This window comes from Hirundo rustica, chromosome 3 (assembly GCF_015227805.2).
Source record: "Hirundo rustica isolate bHirRus1 chromosome 3, bHirRus1.pri.v3, whole genome shotgun sequence".
Taxonomy (NCBI): Eukaryota; Metazoa; Chordata; class Aves; order Passeriformes; family Hirundinidae; genus Hirundo; species Hirundo rustica.
Window position 1 is genome coordinate 76316583 of NC_053452.1, and position 23928 is coordinate 76340510.

A 23928-nucleotide genomic window follows, 5' to 3' on the forward strand; every position below is an offset into this window, starting at 1 on the left:
AAGTGCTACTGGCAATACAAACATTCTCAAAGATTAATCAAAATCCGATGCAGCAATACTATTAGGACTCAAGTTTCCCCAACAAATTACCATGTAAGCGTGGTCTTTGAAATCTTTTTCTGACAGAGAGAGAAAACAGAATTTCTGAATCTGGACTGGAATTTACTGACCTGCAGTTCCCAAGGGATTACCACCTCACCTGCATTCAAACACAGCCAAATGCAGGGACCTGCAGACATACAAGTAATTTCTCAGCACTTTACTCACAAAAAATACTACACCACAAATAGTGTTCCTACATGCTTTGCTAATTTGTTCACAGCTAAGTGGGTATCTCTACACAGCACAGTCAATTTGTGTGCCCTAATGGCAGATTATGTGGAAGGTTTCATCTGTTCTGTAAAACATTTCTTTTTCCTATCATCATGGTCACAAAGGCATTTGAGCTATTAATACAATTTCCCTGCCTACTTGGTTCCAGTGGAACCCTACAACCAAGAGATTCTCTGTGAAGACCCTAGGATTGCTGAAGACACATTTCCTCTCCACACAGGGAACAACTAAGAAAAAGGTTTGGCCTTAGCCATTATTTTTATTACCATTTTATCAGCTCCATTTCTAGTCTGAGTCTAGTCTATCTTTCAAGGCTAGAGATTCTTTGGTATATTGCTGTTGGTTGCATGAAAACCACCAAAAAAGTTGCAAAAAAGTCAATATGAGTTATCAGCTACTAAGATACTCAGACTTAATCACAAAAACTATGTGTCAGTATAAAATAAAAATGGAATATTGATTTTGATTTGGTTTGACTTGTTTGGTACCATTTAACAACTACTTAAAAAAACCCCATAAATTGATCTTTCAGCTATGCAATTGAAAATGCTCTATTGCCTACCTATCACTCTATATTATGTTAGACTCAAAAAATCCCAAGAACACAAAATAATAAGGAAAATAACTGCTCTCTAGTAGGTAATTATCTCATTTAGTACTAAAAGAGCTTTCCTTGTAGTACTAGGTTTGTTAGGGGATTTCTGAAAGAATTATTTTCTTTAGCTAATTACAGCATTTTAAGTAACTGCAAGATCATTAACACTCAGAAACAGGTAGCAAATGTTCTTGGAAATATCTTGGGGAGATACAAAAGACTCACAGCAGTATTGAATGCAGCTGAAGATTTTCACCCTCCTCTGAGGCTGGAGTTGGTTAAAATCATTTGCCCTTCTTTTCTTTAGATTTTCTAAAGACTGAAAACAGGAGAACATGATATTTTACTCAATTTTATCCCAGGTTCACAAACAATGTTTTCCAGTATTTGAAAATTACTTGCTTCTTTTGTTCACAGTCTCTTCTGCCTTCGCAAACCATGAATAACAGCCCATCTTTTATTTGTTTTCAGTTTCTCACAGAACCAGTTTGTTATGACTGCTCTCTCCTACACAAAAGCTGGTCAGGATTTCCAAACACCCTTCTGTTTATTTATGGCAAGCTGCAGTGTAAACATTTGCTTACTACAAATCAGTGCCAGAAATTGCTAAATAAACCCACTGTTTTAACACCTTTTACCCCCAACTATATGAAAGAAAACTAAACACTTGCAGTCCACATGCCTTTCTCTAGTCTGCATATATTCATCACAGGTCAAAGCAACTTTCTCTCCTTCCAAGATAGAACGGGTACAAGTTCAGCAGCACTGCTGGCTTCTATACTTCCTTCTTTTGCCTGACCTGGTTTAAGAGTCTAAGAGAGACTGCTTTTTAATTTTTAGGGGGAGGTTTTTTATTTTTTCTTAAAGCTCTAAAGGAATAGTGATCCAATCCCAGCACAAGCAGCACACGAGCAACAAGCTGCAGCAAGAGAGCCATGGGATCAGTATACCTCAAGCCACTATAGCTGGAGAACATCTTATGTCAAAACAAGATGCATAAGGTGTCATAAACCCATTAGATGGAATTTTCTGATAAAGTCTGGTTCTTCTGACAGTTTTCAAATGTGTGTAACAGAGATAAACAGATGGAAAATAAGCTTAGTTGACAACAGATAGAGGGTTTGGGTTTTTTTCCCCTTCAAATAGAAGGTTCTGAATTTACAGCTCAAGATATTCTTCAACCAATCCCTAGCTCTCCTTAGTCTGAGGACACAGCTTTTCTCTACTTGGAGAAAAACTGCTGTTTCAAAGAAAAAATACCTAAAATTTAGATATCAAGTAATTTTTAATCTCTGGTCTTTAATTAGGAGCAGAAGTGGAATTAGAAAAAGAATGGACAAGTGTTTATACTTATGTGCTTTCTTCAGGTCTAAGCAAAAGAAACACTTCTGTTTGTACTTTTTTCTTTCCTTCCGCAGGCTATACCAACTAACTCAGAAAAAAAACCCAAACAAACAAAACAAACAAACAAAACGCCAACAAAGTCACAAAACCCCAAACAAACAACAAAACCTCACCCTTCTCTCATATATCTTTCTTTAGATCCCTGTAGCTATATTACCAATTTTTTTTTTTTTTTTTTTTAGGTGTTCGGGGCTTGATCTGGTGTGTTTTGGGCTATGTAGTCTTTGGTCTAGAGGGAGATCTGTGTGGTGATCACACAAATCTCCCTCCAGGCCAAGGAATAAAAATATCAAGAACTAAAGACACAGCCTATGAAAATTCACTGCTTGGGTTTCCAACAACAACTTTTAACACTCAAAGCACACAAGCCAGTGACAGGACAAAATGCAGAAACATAATGTGTAATTCACAGAAACAACCTATGCCACTGAAGATGCTTTGACTCCCCTTCCCCTGCATGCCCCATGCTCTGCCACATATAATTGCCCAAGAGCACAGATGACACTTGTGTTGCCAGTAGTGTCACGGTACAAAGCCATACTGACGTCCCACAATAGCGCCTACAACCAGACAAAATGCAGGCACTTGTTCTACTCCTCCAGCTCTGCAGAGGGAGGTGGAAAGCTGGAGGTATTTATGTCTTAAACTGCTACAAATTACAACTGACGAGGTTCTGCTACTGGAGCCTTAATTGTCTTCACCTTCCCAGCAACACTACAAAAAATCAATGCAAGTCCATAGTGCAAGAGTCAGCTTTAATTAGCAAAGACAGTAAATTCAAACAGCCTGTTTAGCAGCTTTCCAGCCTTTAAGGTAGAGTTGGGAATCTTGGGGAAATGTGAACTGCTGCAAGGAATATAAAATCCACTAATTTTGTGTATGACTTGTTCTCATCTGCTATCATTTACATCCAATGATGTGAAGCACGGAATCTGATGCCATTATGCATGATGGTCCTGATCAAAAAGTCTTAAAAAAGTTGAACAAATCTAATAAAACAAAACAAAAAAAATAACATAAAATAAAAAAAAAGGGTAGGGAAGGGAAGGGAAGGGAAGGGAAGGGAAGGGAAGGGAAGGGAAGGGAAGGGAAGGGAAGGGAAGGGAAGGGAAGGGAAGGGAAGGGAAGGGAAGGGAAGGGAAGGGAAGGGAAGGGAAGGGAAGGGAAGGAAGGGAAGGGAAGGGAAGGGAAGGAAGGGAAGGGAAGGAAGGGAAGGAAGGGAAGGGAAGGGAAGGGAAGGGAAGGGAAGGGAAGGGAAGGGAAGGGAAGGGAAGGGAAGGGAAGGGAAGGGAAGGGAAGGGAAGGGAAGGGAAAACTCAAACTGAACATATACTTGAGGATCCAGTCACAGCTGTCCAGGAGAGCTTCCTCCTGCACTAGGTAGCCAGCCCTGGCTACCAAAACATTATGCAATATGCCTTGCTCTCTAATGCTGAATTCCTACTTCTGTTTCACCTCTGTTTCATAATCATAGTTATCCTCCTAAGTAAGCAAGCAAAGCACATCTAGTTATTCTATTTACAGCAACACCTAAGTTTCTGCAGTTCTATGAGTTTGGAGGATGGAGCCACATACATGAAATGCAAATGGACAAGACCTCACTTGCATTGCCATCATTCAACTTCCTACACACTTTCCCTACAAGCAAATACATCATTTATATGAAAAAGTCACCACAGACCGCAAGAAATCCCCAGTGTACTTTACTGTAATCTCACCAAGGATGGGCAGCCCAAGGCAGCAGGGGCATGGCACACTCTCCAGTGCACTCTGCAGTGCTGATGCACTAAGACCCTGCCAGAAAGGAGTTCTGCTCCTTTCCTCTTTGTTTGTCTGAGTTTTCTATGGAAACAGAAAAAGTGCAAAAAAGGAAGTCCAGCCTAAAGAATACACCAAACTGACAAAACAGGTACTTTTATCCCCACAAGAAGGCAGCACTTCAGTTCAGCCTTGCTCTTGAGACCTCTTCTTCTTGAGACAGTTCACTAAAGTCAAAGTCCCAGTTCTGTTCTGAAAACATCACCTTAAGTTCTTTCTTTTTTTGTTGTTGTCTTATGCAACTAAAATATAGGTCACTGACTGAAAGGGAGCTTTCAAAACTAACAGAGAAAAGGCAAAAAAACCACAGAAGATGTATCCCCACAAAGGGAGAACCTTCTTCTTATTGCTTTACAGACATAATTTTAAAATCTGTATTAGACCAGGAAAAAACTATTATTAAAGACACTGTCTTACAAATGTAGCTGTTGGGAAAAAAGGACATTAAGACCAATTCTAGAAAAATCAAAAATAAATCTGAAAAATACACATTCCACATATCCTGATGACATTTCTTAAACCACAAGTTTTTATCTGTTTTGTCTTGACAGGCCAGGTAGAGGCACAGTTTAGTTTACAAAGGGCAGTAGCCCTTTTACTTTATTTGACCTGAAGTGAAACCTGATGGAAAATGTTTCAGACATAATAAGGCCATAAGCTTGCTCACATCTTCTTCAAAATTTGTTATTAATCTAAGCAATGCTGATTTCACTTAAGCAATCGCGTTAAAAAAAACACCCAACAGAACATACAGGACAGAAATCAAGCCTTATCAACAGTGCAGAAATAGATGTCCAACACTCTGAGACACGATACCTTTAAAACAAAGCCTCCCTGTAATCCAAACTAGTGATGCTGAGAATTTTTTCCAACTGGTTTCTTATGGGAGACTAGAATGAAAGGCTATTCTGGAGGCACAAGGGGTTAAAAATTTGAAGAGTAGACAACTGAGGGGAAAAATCCATGACCTTAAGATCTATCCTAAACAATCACAGCATTCCGGAAAAACACAGAAGTAAATTAGGCTCCAACATTACAACATCTATACTGTCAAATATCACCACCATATGTATCATTCCTGTCAGGAAAAACAAAGACAGATGGTTGTAGAAAAAGACACTCTTCAGAACAACCTTAACCTTCACGTACTGACAAATCAAAATATTTACAATATTTATCCCCCTACAGAGCTCATTCCCTACAATTAAAGCTCTTCTAAACTGCCACAGCATATTGTTATGGAAATTTTGGCAGAACAAATTCGTAACTTACATAACCGTTGAGAGTAGTCACCTAACTTAGAGGAAAAAAATCATGCATTCTCAAGTATTACTGATGTTATGATGCCTCTGATTTATTCATAATTGTTTACATATTTCATTGCTTTCTCATCACAGGGAAATATCCAACTGTCAATATCAGGGTCCACAGCTTCCAACCAGCATTAGTGTGACTGGAATCTACACAGCATTCACTACTGGAATGTCACTTTCTGAAACAGCAGCTTTCTCATCTCAAGCAGAAGGAGAGTTGTATTTCAAAGATCTAGCAGTGTATGTGGGTGCTTAAAGACCCCTTGGTACTGCCCCAGTTCCCACAAGCTATCTGCCCTGAGTGACTTCAGTGCCACTAACAGCAAAGAGTACAAAGTTTCCTAATTCCGGTACTCATCTGTGCAAAAGTCCTGCCCCAGAAAGGAGGATGAGCACTGCAGGACCACACACTGGCAACAGACTTCAGTGCTGAATCTTCTCTTAGTCCAGATTTTTCCATAGTTAAAAGTGCAATTAAAACACACATCTGACAAATCTCGACAAAACATTTTTCTAGAGTCTAGAACACAGACTAGCGCCTGCCCAGAACCTGCTGCAGCTCCTTTTTGGCCTCTATTAGACATTTCCCGTTCTAAAAAGGTCAGGCAGATTCAGGGGGGCTGGTCCACATGGGAACACCCAGAACCAGGAGTTTCACAGCTCTCCTATCTCCCAGTTCAAACTGTCAAACTCCAACATAATTGCTTCATTTTCCTCTCTTGAAACTACCTCCCAGAGTGGGCTCTAGTCCTGAAATTTCTTTAGGCTTAGCAGGAATGCTCCTTGAAAAAATGGTCTCCTAAGAATGTTTCTTCTCAATTTGAAGGTTCTAAATGTTCAAAGCCCAAAATTCAGTCAGGGGTAAAAACCCACACATGAGACAAAAAATTTTAAATTTTTTTTTTTAAAAAAAAATCATTAATTAAAACAATTACAAGACCCCATGAAGGGTTTCTGTTCTTTACTTATTTTTGGCAAGCAGAATTTGATAGTAAAATTTCAAAAATCTCATGGAAATAAAAGCATCCCATCTACAAGCACACAGTCATGCAATATAGTATGTACACAGAATGCTAGAGCAGCAGAACTCGTTTTTATTTCATAAGCAGTCAAAAAGACATCTAAATCAGAACACAAAGAAGTGAGGGTTTAGAAATCACTATGTCAAGGATCCTGTCTTTCACTACTAAGTACAAGCATCAAATTCAAGCAATTTGAGGGGATATACTACTTCTACCAGTTAGTAGTATGAGGGTGGGTTTGGGCTTTTTTGTGTCAGGAATAAATTGTTCAAAATTAAACCCCAGGTTTTTAAAAGATTCAATAATTTCTTAGGAAAATCTTGCAATTTTTAGCCTTTTGGCTAAAAGTTCGTTCCTCTATCTCCAAAGAAGAGAGATGCAAAAATTCAAACACGTGATTCCCTCTACTTCCTGCAATCAGGGTAATCAGAGTAATCGAAGTCCTAAGAGCAGAGAACACTCTGGCAAGTATCATAGGGAAGTCTTAAATGGATGAGAATAATGAAGGATAACTTTTTTTTTTCAATAAAAGAATTAAAATGAGACAAATATGTGGTTGCTGTAGGTAAGTATAATTACACTGCATGATATTATTGTTTGGCTAGTTTTTCCCAATAACTGTCATCTGTTCTCACTCAAGTGATTAAATTAATTTCATTTTTCACTTAATCCAATTCCCACTTCTAGTTCAATTTATAATCATCACTTCCCCATGCTAGTGTGGCATTAAATTACTGTCATTCTTGGCCATTAAGTTCATCATATTCCAGTCAGCAGAATCGATCAAAAACACCACAGCAGTGCCATGAATTTCTTATTAAATACATTCCTTTTTGCTGCTTTGTAGAAGGTGATCATCAGTGTCAGAAGCTATGTTACATCAGTTTCTGACTCTTCAGGCAGAAGAAAGGCATTCTGAATCAAAAATAGACAACAAAAAGGGGGGGGGGGTTTGTGTGTTTGTGGGGGTTTTGGGGTTTTTTTTGTTTGTTTGTTTTGGGGGGTTTTTTTGTTTGTTTGGTTTTGGGCTTTTTTTAGTGAACACAGCATTTTCTCTGTTCAAATTGCACTTACTTTACTTTTTAACTGCCCATGGAAGAAATGACCCATGCAAGTATAAATTTCCATCTGCTACTGATCTTCTAACCATACTCTTGCTGTAAAATCAAAAGTTATTATTCCCCTTCATAAAAAAGAGGGGGAAACAAAACAAAACCACCTCCCTTGATGTTACTCAAATTTCTTTGAATGTTCAAATTCAAATCCTAGTCAAATTCACTTGCACAGCTAGCAATACACAGACTTCTCAACGGAAATTGCCATCTTAAACACAGTTGTTCATATCCTGTCTTAAAGAGAAGACAAGCCTGAAGAAAGATTACAACTCCACTAGATCTGTGGGAATCTCATGTTTCTTGTCCAGGGCAAGATTCTGCACTATTTGTTCAGAGTCAGTTTGAAGCACAATCACTTCCAAGCTTGCTTTCATAAAAATATATCCATAAATTAAATTTATGCATAGCCATCTTTACTTTAAAATATCCAACTGTTTTCTGACAGTAAAAACAGTGTTTTTTACTATCTCATTTTCTGTGTAGTTCACCCTGAGCTACAAAGTGTTAAAAACACAACACTTCAATTTCCATATTAAAATTCCCTTCCCTAACAGCATTTTCTCTCACTTGGAATTGAATGAAAGGTGTACCTGCCAATCTAACTGGACCATTTTCAAAGAAACCCCAAGGCAACTTCTTTCCCTCTTGACATATTAGGAGCACAATCTTTCCCCATCTGCCAGTTCAACAGCTGCCCAAATGGATATTTTCTCCCTGCCTGCCTATACAGAAATTAACAGGGCCTTTTGTTGCTTGTAGGTACAGTAAAACACAGTATTTTTATAAACACTGTAGGCAGCTAAAAAAAATTTAGAAATCTTGTGCTTAAGAGATGTTAATTGCTACAACTGCAGTACCTTTAGTGCCCTACTAACCAAGAGCTTATTATTCTCTAACAGTTTCTGAGAATACCCATACCTAGTGTAGTACCTGGTACATAGTAACTGTAAAGTGCTTTACAGATACTGTCAGAAAATTCACAGTCTGAAAAACAGACAAAGGATTAAAGGAGTTTTTCTGGAGTACTTTCAAAGTAAAGGAAAATTTCTCTGTAATCATCTGTAAACTTGAATAACACAAAGAGATGTGACTGAGTAGCTATATATGGGTGGCTTTTTAAGCATCTATGGTAACTACTACTTATTCAGCACATCACTGGATTTCCATCGGATCTGCTTAACAAATACGGTTTTCAGATAAAAACTCTAAACAATTGAACACGCCTCAGCGGTCTTGCTCCTGCCAACTGCTTCACGGAGGCAGATCCCAGAAGCAAAGGGAATTGGCAGGGCTACAGTAATCCTTTACCCTGTGTGCTACAGTTAACAGGATTGTGGCCTCTGGGTCTACTCCTGATCTTTTCACAACTGAACAAATGCCGCCGTGAACGTTTACTCAAATAAGACTAACCTCAACTTGCTTTTGAAAGGTTTGTAATATATTTTCCTAGCCCTACAAAACAGGAAAAATTCATCACAAGCTTTAAAAACCGTAGTCACGCTATTTGCTATGATCAACGTCTGCAGTTTATTTCCCCGTGGTTAAGATTTAAACCGTAATTCCGTTTCTTCCACATTTTATTGCGGTGTCTGGTGCCAAGCACGCCGCTTCCCAGTGTGTGGTGTGACAGCTATGGATCAGCTGTCACTCCGACTCCGCCAGAGCCCGCTCAGACAAGCCGGGCTCGCTCCACGGGCGGAACCCACCCCGCACCGATGGCCTGGGAGAGCGGCAGCAACGAGCCATCTGCAACCTGCGGCATCGCAGGGACCCGCGCTCCTTCCATAGAACAGCTCCAGATCGACCAAACGAGAAATTTCGTGCCTAGAACCAAATCTTTCCCCACCATCAGCTACAACCACCTGAGCGGCACCTTTTCAGCTGCGAGGGCTGCGGATGCAATCTTCCAGCAATCAGGGCGCCTGGATCATTTGCAGTTGTGCGCTCTCGCATATTGAAACGCCGGAAAGGAGCAAAAGCTTGTTTCTGTCAGTCAAGCGAGTAGCTTCAAGTCCCGGTACACGGGAGCGCAGCTCGCACTAAGTACCGAGCTGCCTTCCAGCGCCCGTGGCGCGGCGGCAGAGCCATGTTTCACGGAGCCAGCCGAGCACCTGGAGCACGTCCCCGCATAACCCCGCGGCCAGCGGGATTCACGGCGCCCCGGAGCCACCTCGGGCTCATCCTCCCCGCACCGCCGATCCCCGCCGCCTCCTACACGGGGCCGAGGGCCGGCGGGAGCGCTGCTCGGTGCCCGGGGGCGCCCCGGCTGCCGGAGCTGCCGCTTGACCCGTCTCCCTGGCAACGCGGACACTCGTCCTCGCCCCCTCCCCTTCTCCATCAGAGCCCCCCTCCCCACTGCAGCGGTGCTGCGCGGCCGGGGCCGCGGGGCACGACCGGCGGCCGCCCCCCGCCCCGGTCCCGGTTAGGTAACACGGGCGGCGAGGCGCCGCCTCGGGCCCGGCCGCTCGCTCACCTCGGGCAGGTGCCGGGGCCGCGCACGGCGGTGGCGGCGCCGCCTCTGCGCCCCGCTCCGCTCCGCTCCGACGGCAGCGGGGGGACGAACCGCGGGCGAGCAGCTCCCGCGCCGCAGAGCCGCCGTCCCGGCTGTGCCGCTCCGGTGCCCGGGCAGGAGGAGCTTCCCCGCCCCGCCCAGTGCGCAGCGGCGGCCCGGGAGGGCCGCACCTGCCGGAGGAGGAGGCGCGTCGGGCCGCGGGATCCCGGCGCCGGGTGTCGGCCGCTGCCGGGGCGGTGGAGGGCCGCCAGCGCACCCGCGGCGTCCTCGGGAGGCGAGGGCCCCGCGCTGCCCACCCGCCGGGGACACGGCCCTGCGGGAGGGCTGGAGGGAGAAGGCCCCGTTGAGTGAGCCCTTGAAGTAGCGCTAAGTTTGTAGGAAGAGCACCTGTGAGCCGGGAGAACCACGGGGATGGTGGGGTCAGGAGGGCTGTCAGGGGGGCATTTGGGAAGGAGGATTTTAGTACAACAAATACGGCTGGAAAGGATGAGGTCTCTGCAGAGTCAGGACCAGAACGCTCCATCCTAGGATAGTAAGGCATCACTGGTTTATCATCCTGTTAAGGGGTTTAATGCGACTTTTAAAGAATTTTATTTGTAAAAGTGATGAGGAACATCCGTCTGAGATACAAGTGCTGCACCACTGAGTATTTTTCCAAAGTCCGTCTTTGTAGGGGCACAGGAGCTCTGCAATGAGGCTCAGTAACAGCGCTGTTCTTTCAGCCTCACCTCATGAAACTGAGAGGTGGTGGGAACTTTTCTTCCCGCACCCTCTAACTGATGCCATGGCTGTGAAGAACATTCAGGAGAATTAAAAAAATAAATGTAATTATTAGTGAACCATTCATAATCAGCAAGACTGGAACGTGCTTTAATAGATAAGAGAAAATACTATTTTGAGAATTGCACAGATCACCTCTACTTTTGAGCAGTTTTCATCTTGCTGCTGGATTTTCTTAGGAGTCTAATTTCTGTTTTCTGATCTGTGAAGTTAATACAAAAACAGTAGATCCCAAAAATCTCTGCCTCCATCTCCAGCATACCTCCATATTAAATTGTACATACATACCTCATCAGAGGAGTTCAAGTCTTTTTCAGATGACAATTCCTTAAGACATTTTTACAGCATATGGGCCTTCAGTTAAGCCTACTGATGAGTTGTTCTGTTGTAAGGTGTTTGTGAAAGGTATCTAGAAATACCCCAATTCCTTCTCTGCAGATAGTAACAACTGGAAAGTTAGTTCAGAAAGTGCACCAGATGCAGTATATGGACTGTTTTGGGTAGCAATGCAAAGCTTCCCCGAGTCAAGGGTCAAGCAGCTTGGTGCTTTGGCAGTGCAATACAAGATACAAGGCAGAGACTTTTTTTTTTTTTTTTTTTTTTTCCCCAAAACAGAGGCATAAAAGTAAGGCCAGTGCTTTGTTAAAACCAGTTAATTCATGTGCAACACAAAACTGTTATGGCTACAGTACCTTTCCTTGATTGCATCCAAGTGGGTTTTGAATGTCTCCAGAGAGGGATACTGCATGACTTCTCTAGGCAGCCACTTCCCTCTTACAGCCTCTTACAGGCCTCTGCCACCTTCAATGTAAACTTCTTCCTCATGTTGTGGTGGAACTTCTTGTGTTTTGGTTTATGGTCACTGTTTCTTGTCCTGTGTCTGGACACCACTGAAAGGAGTCTGGAAATACATCATATTAAATATTAGAAAAAGTCATAGAGATTAACAATGTTTGGTGGGGTTTTTTTGTTTTGTTATTGTTTTGGGGTTTTTTGTTTTGTTTTGTTTTTGTTTTTGTGTTTTTGTAAATTTCTCTATTCTGGAAACATACAATGAAGAGCTTTATTTTCTTACTCCTATTCCCAGCTCTAGAGAAAGACTGCAGATGTTCGATGATGCCACACACAAGACATATAGATGTGAAAGGCTCAGAAGAAATACCTGAACACAACAAAAATGAAGCATACCCAATCTTGGGAAAAGGTTAAGCAAAAAAACCTATTGCAGCTAGTTACATGAATGCATATTTCATTTGATCCTACTGTTTTTCCTTTACCATTTGTATGAAAGTAACTTGAGCAGATGGACAATAGCTTGTTAGAACTGCAAATATAAACTTGCATGAGGTAAAAACACTTCACTTTGGGGCAGTTGATAAAAGAGTTTATGAAGCTGGAAATACCAAGTAATCTATTCTGATCCATGAGTTATTGCTGCTCTTGTGGAAGAAGACACAGGGCATTCTAAGAGGATCCTTCTAGACTCTCAGAGAACAACAAAGAACATCAGTAATAGCCAGAGTTTCTCCCACATCTATAAATCCCAAGGGAAAACAGAGCACAGTGGAGAATGCTCACAGAGCAAAGAACGTGACGAAACTTTAACCAGCAGCTGCCAAAAGAAGCTGTCATTGAGGAAGATACTGAAGAGATTAAACACCTAAAAGGAGACCTCACTGCTGCACAAGAAAAAATGGAATCTATATTTTCAATGAAAATTCATGTAGCCCTTAAAGGAAAGCTGAGAATTTGGGAAGAACAGTTACAAAACATATTAAGATAACGAGCACCATGGAAAAAGTAGTGAAAACAATCACTAAACCACTAAACCATTCACAATTAATAAAAACAATGAAACAAAACAGATCTGCAATTCAAGGAGAAATAACTGAAAAGACGAATAGACAGTTCTGCAAGAAACCAAGATTCCTCTAGCTGAAAAAGTTTCAGTTCTGAATACACAAAAACTTCACTACACAGCTAGCCACTTGGTCAGTACTATTAATATAAATCATGTATCTATGCAAAACTGTATCATAAGAGAGCTGTTGATCAACACAGTGCTATCATCCAAACAGAAGGGCAGGAGAAATTAATGTTCTGGTCAATAAAGTACAAGATTCAGTTAGTGAGAACTGTCTGAAACAGCAACACATGTTGAAATCCTATGCATATTTTATAGGTGTCCTCCTATCTATCAGTTGTTCAGCAGATAATGTATTTGCATAAGTTGTACCAGGGTCTTTTACTTCTGTTGAAAAAACTGCCAACCACTGAACTGTCTCAAGTGCCTGAAAATGTGATACAAAATAGGACTGTGCCATTTGCTAGTAAAACTGAGCCACTCAAGCTGACTGAGAAGCAAATACCTGGATCAGGAGGAGCATTCAATATCTTGACAGCAATGGTAGAATTGTCCTGGAAGTAAACTGTTTGTTTCAGAATAACATAACGAAATCTTCTGGTTGATGAGATGGAGGGCCATAAAAAACAGTATCATCTTAGGAAATCTATCTCACTCTGAAAAATTACAGAAACAACCAGTGTTTTTTCTCAGATGCAAAGTACTGTGGGAATTTAAGAGAAGAGGAAATGGAAAAATGTGTATATACAAAGGATGTAAATGAATTAATGTCCTCACTTCAAAGCCAGCTGAACCTGTTGTCACAGGAGATGCAGAAGAACTCTAGCTTGCATACTGTCAAAAAATGCAAGTTTGAAGACTACCATCACTGCTGGGCAAGAAAATGTTTATCTGGAAACTATTGACCTAGCCAGTAGTAAAAGTTCTACTTCAAAACAAATTTACTGCATCTCTGGATATTTTTTTTTCAAAAGCTCAAGGACGAATGGTTGTTTATGGCCATATGTTTCATGAATATAAAAGAAGCTGGTGGAATCCATAGTCTGTTCTCAGCAGCTTCTTAGCAATCTAAACAATGCACCTCAGGATACTGGCAAATGGACAGAATTTGAAACTGCTCAGATAGTCAGCTTTATGGATCAGTAACAGCCTTCAGCAACAAAAAACAGCAGCTTCATTGTTTGCAGTAGGGAACAGAAAGTTTATGACTGAGATACGTATTTTTACTGGAAATTTTGTTCTGCATTAAGGTTGCAGTATATGCAGTTTGGAGCTACCACACTGTAAGAATATATCCTACAATACATTTTATTATATGCATCTCAAGAATACAAACTGTTGTGTTCAAAGATCCTTGACAAACTGCTGGAATTGAAAGAAACATTGCCAACTTTAAAAGCATTGGAATTCACCTACAAGAGCTACAAGCCAATGGCCTATATTGACCTTAAGGAAGGAATGTCATGGCACTGCCAGCTAGGTCCAGGGTCTCCAAATCCCTGCTCTCATTTACAGGCCTGCCTGAATGACTCCTGAAAAAAGGTCTTCTTATCAATTTCCAGTTTGTACTCACGAAAAGCCAGTCAATAAGTAAGAACTTATGCAATGAATTGAATTGTCCTATGGCAATTGAAAGCTGGGAGCTAGACAGCAAGCAATTCTGTGTAACAGGGAGATGCAATGGATTTATGTATTATATACAGCTTTTCTCAAGAACAACAGTAAACTATGAATTGCAGAATTTACTGTTAAAGAGACAGAAAAAATATACTTAAATAAAGGCTTGTCAAGCTCTTTTACTCTCTCTCTCTAAAAGCTTATATTGCAACAAATATACTCCCTTATATATTTTTTAGAAGACTGACTTCAGAGATTGGCATCACTGTAATTTTTTTATCACAGCAACATATGGCAGTCTTCCCTGCTGCCAAAACATGGCCATGTTTCAGCCTCAGGGTACAGCTGGCTTGAACTTAAAACTGAGACTGCTTTCAAACATAAATACAGAATTTTGTGTTACGCCTTCAGACACTATGAAGAAAAGTAAATACAAAATTTCTGTTGCTGGAATCTCTATGGACACTACAGTGCCTTGGGGTTCCAGCCACATTCTTTCCTTCTAGTTTTTGGATAACATCTAAAATGATTAACAGTCACTGTGTCAGGATCATGTATCGCTCAACTATCCATACTGAAAACTTCTGCAGTTCAGATTCCAGTATGGGTTTGCAAGATTCTCATCTTATGGTGATTTATGATGAATTCCCCACACAGCCACAAGTTACAGCAATCTCTGATCATGTGCAGTCAATGTTTGTGTAAACCTTCTGTTCAGAGGTTTTTTACTACTTGTTTGTACTTTACCCATCATTTCCTCTTACAATGCTCTTCCTGATTTGCAAAGCTGAATGTAAACCTGCTGTGCTGGTGGCGCATGTTATCTCAACGTTCTGAAAATTAGCCAGATAAACGCGTGCATTTCCTAGTTACATCTGAAAGTATATCCAGCACCACTATTTTGATGAAAAACATGAAAACACCAAACACTACATTATGTTCTGAGCAGTTCTCTCAGCTGAGCATTTTTCACATTACATGTCAGTACCACAAACATCTAAAAGAAATAAACAGAATAAAAGTCCAATATTGAAAAAGGAAGAAAACATAGCATCTGCAGTCCCACCCTCGATCCTCATTGCAACGGTAGCTAGAAGAAAACCCCTAAGTGCCTCGGGTTTTCTACTTCTTGGTGGAGCTGACAAACACAAGCTACATGAAAGCACCTGCATAACAGAAGCCCAGTGGGCAAAAGAAAATTAAAACAGGTAAGGGAGCATAACTATTCCCTTCTCAGTAGAAGCTATATAAATAGTAGTGTTAGCTGTAACATTGAAGTTGTCTAGGTTACTGCTTTGGCCTGGTTCTTTAATTTAGAACAGATTTACTCACATGAGGTGACATCCCTTACTGGAGGCAAGAAACTTCCTGACAGGCAGCAGGGTGTGTAAGGTCCTGCTTGAACCTTGCAATGCTTCCTCTGCTACATACGTTTTCCTGAATACAGCCCTGGATGCAGCCCTTAACATTTACAGAAAAGGAAAAAGGAAGTGGGGGTTAGACAAAAAACTAAAAATCCAGTTCTCTAAGCAACCTGTGTAGTACTTTTGGTAGGTAAATTGCTAGCCACTGAATGTTAACAATTTTCTTATTCCTCCATCTCCCTTTCCTAGATCCCCCTACTCCCAAAGAACAGCTGAGCATGGCTCAGCCTGAGGCTGCTTTAAACAAAATCACTCTCAGATTCTAAACTGTTGAAATCAAAATAGTCTGGCACATTAGATGTGATACTCCACAGCTTTTATTTCTGTGAAGTAGGAGGTGTATTTCCAACATCAAGGAAACATATTTTACTGCCAGTACTCTGAAAATGTAGCTGCTCCATTCAGCATGTGGCTGCTGCAAGAGCATCAGGCTGGAGGCTCTGATGTATGAAAATCTCTATGATCAGACAGAAGGGATCATGACATGGCTGGAAAAGGAAGAGTAAGGATAGACCCTGGTGTCAGGAAAAGGGAGAAAGATCATGCACTCCTGCAGTGCTTTTTACAATGTGATAGATGAGCTTGTATATATAACATTTTATGGGAGCCTGTTGCAAGCTTGGCACTGCCACTCTGCTAACAAAAAGTGTAGGCCTCCTTGTAGAGCACTCTGCATGCCTTTGTTTTCAAAACCAGTGAGTTTTTCCTTCCTTTTTTAAATGTTGGACTTCTGTTTGTATTACAGTGTCTTTAGAGTACTCTTCCTTCAGCCTTTTCTTACACTCAGGTCCTTTCTGCAATGGAAAGTAGCATGGGGATACTGAAGATCTGAAAGAATCACTGTTTGCTTCACTTTTAATTCTAGGGCAATTAGTCAACAAGTCCTTCTCCTCATAAGAGAGAGGATGCAAGTGTTAGAAACCTGCAGGGAGAGGGAGAGCTCATAAAAGTAATTTATCAAGCTTAGACTGTCTGCTGAACCAAAGGATTTGCTATCATCCCTGCCACAACTACAGCTGGCAAAGCCAACCTCACTGTGCCAACAAGGCACAGCAGCAACTCCTTCCTCATGCAGTTAAAAAATACAGTTAACTGTTTAATCATAAAACTCTCCCAGTTTCTAACATCTGAAGATGAAAAGAATAAGAAGAGCCAGTGGGTACACATTAGAAACACAACATGGGACAGTGAGCATGTGTAATCTTCCTCTACCTGGGACTATTCACTTTCCAGGCACCATCTCGAGAATAGTTGATTCCATATCTGATCAAGGATTTCCAGTATTTCCCCATGCAAAAGCATCTGCAGAAATCAGTTATCTTAGGCTGCTGCTCCCAGCGCTTACAGTTTGAGGGTTTTTACCTTTTAGATTGTTTCAGCAAATGCTACCAGCCTTTTATCATTCTCAGTATGCGTTCTAACAGTTCTCTGTTGTCAGAGCATGAATTCATAGTGGCAGAAAGGGCTAGGTAGATATGCAAAATAATTATATTCTGTAGATACCAGCAATACAAGGTCACAGCTTACTCAGCTCCTCAGTGTCTGAACTAAGATTCCTGTACCTTTGTCAGGATTTGTGCACTGGAAGAGTCACCTAACACAGTGTAACTGAACACTCAAAGTTGACATTCCAATCCTTAACTCCTTAGTTAAGGAACAGTAGAAATCTGGAATAGACAGTTTCCTGAAGGAAATCTTGAGGAAGACTATACTATGCTTCTTACTCACCCTCTTAAACAAGGGGTATCTGAAAAAAAAAAAAAAAAAAAATAGAATGAAAGAAAATGAGTGGTTGTCTTCATAGTCAGTAGTTTGAGCTGGCTTACCATGCAGGCAGAGGAGCCCTTCTTACCAAGGGGGCTGTGAGGTGGCTACTGGCAGAAGATTCTCCTTTAGAGACAATGCACTGTTAGACTGCACACTAAATTGCTTCTGGTAAGCACACAAAAAAGATACTTGAAAGTAATTTCAGGATGATGGATTCCACTCCGGGAAGCAGGCGCTTGTCTGCTCATATAGACAGAAAGTCATAATGGTGCAGGAGACACTAAAAGGCATATTGCAACTAACTTTCAAGAGATGTACCTCTGATTTATGAAGTCTAAATCCTATTTAAGGTTACTAGGAATGACAGCCTACTTCCAACTACAGTCAAATACTTTTTTTTTTTTTTTTTTTTTTTAATCTAAAACTGAAGTCACTGCTGAAGTCATTCACCAGAATGAGAGGCATGGAGTGGAAGTTGAATAATCTGGTCTGAAATCAGGAAGATTTGGTGTTGTCTGGGGAGTCAGTCTGTATATCTGAGATGAAGATACAAAAAAAGCAGCATGGAGGGAGACAGGTTATGGAAGTCATTAAATGAAAAATGAGGGTTGTGACAGCAAGGGCTATAGATGACAACAGCCACTCCTGTCCACAAAAGCAACAATAGCATACAATTGTGTGTCTGTGTACACATGTGTGTGAATGTTCCCTGGTAGGCCTGACACTGAGCATGGAAACAATCTCCTTTTTCCTGCTCTGTGCAGACAAAAGAAAGGGGTTTATGTATCCAGTCTGAACGGAGCAGAACTCAAATGAGCAAGATGCCTTCAGAAGGGTCGTTGAAGGCATCTTCTGTTTTGCCCAGTGGAAACAACCTGCAAAATCAGAAACACCAGATAAAATTTTAGCATTAAACCAAATACTGTTTCCATTTAAGCCCCAGTCTACGTGGGCAGTAAAGAAAACATATGTATGGTTGCCTCTGGCAAACACATATAATGCATTAATAAAATGCTAAGTTGTAAAAAGTATAAAAATTTAAACCTTTCAGATTTCCCCTGTTATTAGGAAACAGGAATACACTTTATCAGTTTTTCATAATTTTTCATAATAGCCCTTACACATTTGCTGACTATACTTTAGCCTTTTACTCTCTATTTTCAATTTATATTTCACTAAAAAAAAAACCAAAAAAACCCACAAACAACAAAAAAACAAACAACAAAAAAACAAACCCAAAAAAACCACCCCACCCCAACCCCCCCCCACCGTATTATGCCCAGAAAAACAAAACATCTGAAAAAATATTTAATTTTAGCAAAATTTTGCTAAATTGCTCTTATAAAAATTGCAGTGTTACTTTCCACTCCATTTTCTAATCTGTTTTAGGATATTGTGGAAGAGCCTGGAGTACATGTAAACCAACAGAAAGAACAAAAGGCAATAGTCGACATAACCCATTCATTAAAAAGAAAAAAATGTATCTTGCTTTGTTACTGGGAGCTGCAACAGCTTGTGGAAATCACTGGTATGTGCATTTCAGCACCTGGAGAGAGAGAGAGAAAACAGAATCTGAAATCAATTCTGTTCTGTCTCCCATGTGAAGAGTCTGTAGTTCTGCTTCTGCTTCTTGACCCCACGTCCGAAAACAGAATATAGTCCATCCACAGGGGTGTCAGAAAAAATTGAAAACACCTCATTGTTGTAGCAATTAACCACTACAAGATGACCCACATTTTCCAAACAGAATAAAGTATTAAATAAGAATGAACAACTTAGCATTTTCCCTCTGATGTCTTAACAAAAGATGAAAGACTACAGGAGCAGCTTGCAGTAATCTAAAAATCTCAATTGTTCTTGGGGTGAGAGGTGAATTTCCCCATGCTGCAAAGAGAGATGCCCTGCAGGGATCATTTCTACAGTCTGAAAAGAGACTTTACACCAGGATGAAACTGGCCCATGTCACAATCCATTGATGAGACTCTGGCAGTACTTCTGACAAGAAAAGCTTTGCTGACGTCATTCAGACAGGCCATCAACAGACACTTCCTCTGGAGTAACTCAGTGTACCGAATTATTTAGTATCTGTCATCCACAGGCTAAAACCTGTTACTTGTAGGTACAGCAGGGAATCTCATCTTCCAGCAGCTCTTAGATGCTGATACCTAGTGCCACAGAAAGTTACAAAAATCTTTCTGAGCACCTAACTTCTACCAATTTTGAGCATGTGAAATTTATCATGTTATCACTCATCATATATCCTGTAGAGAATTCCTTAATTTATATTTGAAAAACATGAGACATCCTGACAAACTGTTTATCAACTAAAGAAAACTTGACCATTTTCAGCATTTTCTAGCTCAAAAATTACAATAGTACTTATAGAGTTCCTGAACTCTAGGAACACTCTTGAGAACATTGGTTTTGTACTTTATTATTATATAGGAAAGTGTGGTAGCTTCATCATGATCCCAAAGACATCCTACATAAAGAAAGAACTCTGCCTTCAAGGAGTCTCAGTATGTCTGCATTAAAATGCTGGAGCTTTGAAGCTTAATTGTGTCCTTATTATACAATCTAAAAATGAACTTTTAGTACATAGAGGTAGTACTTTAAATATTTGGGGACCTCTTTAATGGTCTATTTTAGTAGCCCCCAGAGCAACCTGACACTTACATACTTAACCACTGTATCTCTCTATATAATTAGTAAATGTAAGTGTTCAAAATACATCTGTGTCCCACATGCTGCCCTTAGATCTTTGATGTTGTGGGAAGAGGCACACAAAAGGGCTCTCTAACTTCAGTAATTATTTCCACTTGAACTCTAATACTAGTAGTCATGTGTTGGTATCATTGAAACCTTTTCTTTCTAAACTGTTCTTTAATGCATTCTCTACCAGCACAATTTGGATATGTAATCACTCAGGTAAATGAGGATGCACACAAATGAAAATGTTCAGAAGACCTGTAGGAAGAATGTCATTAATTTTCTGGATTATTGTACATAGAGTATTAGGGAATAAGGCAAAATTAACTATAACAATACAGCATTATTTGTCTTAACTTAACTTATCCTTCTCTGTGACATACATTTATGGGTACTACTGCATTAAGTGCAGACCAAATCCATCCTGTTAAAACAATGCTACAATAATCCATACTGGTATATTCCTAAATCAAATAAAATATAATATTTATGGTAAATAAAGCAATAGATAATATATCTATTTTTCCCTGCTCATCAATATGAATACATGTTATCTAAAAGTGTGTCTCTAATAAGGGCTTCCACAGGATATTTCACAGTAAGATGTAAAAGAAACAAAACTTATGTAGCAGACAGAACATAATTATGAAAAATCTTCCCTTGTGGATTCCTTTTCTGAGACTTACTGAATTACACTCCAAATTTTAAGAATTTTTGATTAATTTCAAATGCAGATTTTTGTCTAGAGCTTTGGATTCTTTCCCACTACTTTCATTCTTATTTATCTTGTTCTGTAAAAATGTAATTGAAGTCATTTTATCTGTTTTTTAAGTGATTTTATCTGTTTTGTATGTTTTAAGATCAGGTCCTATACTTAGAGTTTAGAATCATGTTATTTCAAACAGAAATTTAAGGAAAAATTGTGTTTAAATTAGCAAGACTTTAATATTGTAATTCTACTGGCAGCTACACATCTCAGATTATTCATTTGGTTCTTGGACTAAATGCTAAATGAATTTAATGTATTTCTCCCATCTTCTGGTAATGCAATATTGCACATTCATTTTTACTTCATGGCTATTAATTAAAGGTTGTAGGTTGTCACCCTATGGTCACATTTTCTTTGCTGTGCAGTCTGGTAGCTTCCCCTGAGAGAATCCTCTTCTAGCACTAGTGTAGATACATTTGCTTTTTAGAAATCAGAGGACTTGAAATGGCTTGTGGAAGCAGCCAGGAAAGATGTGTAATCTCAGTATAGTATTCCTTGAAAATCTGCAAAGAATCCTTTGCGTGTGTCAGGCAGATTTTTAGCCACCGCATCTAAAAAATTACAGGTATAGGACATGGACTCAAATGCTACTTACCCAGCATAACACTGATTAAGCCACTGAGCTATTAAACCACACTGTAACTTCTCCAGCTTCTTAAGATCTATATATAAGCCTTCTTTAGGACTGAGATATATATATAAAATGGTTTTAGAAGTGTTCACTGAGGTCATTTTGGCTTTCCTATTTTGCACAAAAATTTAGCTCGCCATAGGTAAATAAGACTTCCATTTTTCATGTAATCCATGCCTGCAAATACACAATTTGTAAATTGCAGAAGGATGCAATTAAAGTGTAAAATGAATAAATAGAACTGATTCTGCAACTACTTATAAAAGCATGGAAAATCAATCCCTTGATACATCAAGTCACAGATAATACAACTAAATTATAAAGTTATGCATACAAAATGCATATTTATGCACCATCATGAATTAAAACCATATAGAGAGAACAGAAATATCCTTTGGGGATGGAAAAATATTACATTACTGTAGAAGAGCATCTTGCCAGCACACTTAGGTCCTATTATTTGTTATTTTTTATGTGTTATATTTCATGAAAGAAACTTCAGCAGATAGTTAATATTCTGAATCCATTCACCAACTCTCTTCTGGACTATCAGACAGCTACTGCAGTGGCAGTGCAGTAAAATCATGGCTACTGTTACTGCCTCAATTCAGTACAAAGGATGTTGTTTCTCTTGGGTGATGTTGCAGGACCAGCAAAGCCAGCCCAAGATGAGCCAGCCATCTCTCCATTCCAATCCAGTCTCTTTCCACTACTGGTTCACCTCCTCCTCATTTGAGCTGGAACAGTTGTTTCTGTCACTGCTGGAGGGAAACAATCTGGGAGCAAAGTGCAAACTTTCACAAATAAACCAACCAACAACCTGGCAGCAATATCAGTTCAAGGTATTCACACTCCTCCTGTCACAGACCTTTTGCTTTCCTTCCGTGTTTCCAGTAGCTTTCTGTGTAGCAGTCAAACCATCAGTGATTGATACAGCTTAGAAAAGTTACGGGAACTCTTCTCTTTCTTAAATCAGACCCTCTGTGTGATGTTGTTTACTCTGCAGGTGTTCCTACACCCTCACGCTGGCAAGAGGGGTGAACTGAAGCCAGGGTTACAAGAAATAATAAGGCTGTCAGTGGTCTCAGCTAGTATTGCCACTGAGAAGAGAGCATGGGGTACCAAACCCTGTGTAAAGTAATGTAAAAACGAAGTTAAAAGGCATCTGTAACTGATTAAATTGATTAACTCCAGTACCAGGCTGCTTCATTCTCAAATATGCTGACTTCCACTGTGCATTTTCAAGTCAAAGTAACCTGCTAATTGAGATACAACAATCAAACAGGAAAGATGTGGAAGATGATATCCGGTATATCAAGCCACAGTCAATCAGAAGAATTTAAATGCAATTTCTTTGAAATTAGTATTATCTGACAAGGAGCTAGTGATCTGTCTGGGCTGGTGTGTGAGTCTGTAACACTGCTGCACTTGCCATAAACTTCATCCGTATAAGGACTTGACAAAAACTCTTTAAAATAAAGCACTGCAGCCACCTAGCCTTGAAAATATGCAAGTGTTCAGGAACACTCTGATCATAGACTGGAATTAAGCAAAATCCTTCAATGTAGATCCTTCTGTAGATACTTAAGAAGCCAGTAAAAGATGGATCAGTTGAAACCAATAACAGAGAAAAAATGTGAATTAAGTGATAGAACAACCAAAAAATCACCGAAAGGCAAAAATGAGCCATCAGTAAGTCCATCTCTCAAGTTCATCTTCACAAAGTTGTAGGACAGTCATTTTTACTTGGCTCATAATCAATTCTTGCTAATGCTCGGCTCTCTGGTTCTGCCTAACACTGATGAGATAAGGAACGAAAGGATCAATGCTTTCATTGTGTTTACTGGTAAACCAGTAATCAGGATAGAGGACTCAATTCCCTGAATCCTAATGATACATGAATTTGCTCAAGTATCCATTTAGACTGACATCAATTATAACAAACAACAACAGAAAGATGAGAATAGAAAAACAAAAAAACAGTTTCAGTGGTAGAAAATATGGACAGAATCAAATATAAACCCGTGCTGCTGCTGTATAAGGGCATTCCTCATTTTCCTCTGTGGTCGACTGCTGTGCCATTCCTACACCACAAATCACAAAGCAAACCTCCTCTCCAAAATTCTCCAGTTGAGCACCTATTACCAAAAAAAGACTCCTTTTCACTGAGATCACTTGCCCGTCTGGACTCATATTCTGATTCCTGATCTTCTCAATAGTAAAGAGAGCAAAGAAACTTCAGTAGTACCACACAG

General features: G+C 40.0%; 1 protein-coding gene and 1 pseudogene across 8 annotated transcripts in view; one reads left to right on the top strand and one right to left on the bottom strand.

The window, feature by feature from the left end:
• Nucleotides 1–23928, bottom strand: part of KLHL32 (kelch like family member 32) — a 141792-nt gene that overhangs the window by 115564 nt on the left and 2300 nt on the right. For 5 of the 8 annotated variants that reach the window (XM_058419613.1, XM_040057588.1, XM_058419612.1 and 2 more), the window contains exon 1: nucleotides 10074–10127. The gene's annotated coding sequence lies outside the window, so the exon portion shown is untranslated. Of the gene's footprint in view, nucleotides 1–1153; nucleotides 1214–10073; nucleotides 10128–11584; nucleotides 11794–15705; nucleotides 16842–23928 lie in introns of those variants that run through there. The other 3 variants (XM_040057587.2, XM_040057589.2, XM_040057590.1) reach the window with 3 other exon arrangements.
• On the top strand, nucleotides 9687–13939 carry LOC120750033 (kinesin-like protein KIF11-A; annotated as a pseudogene).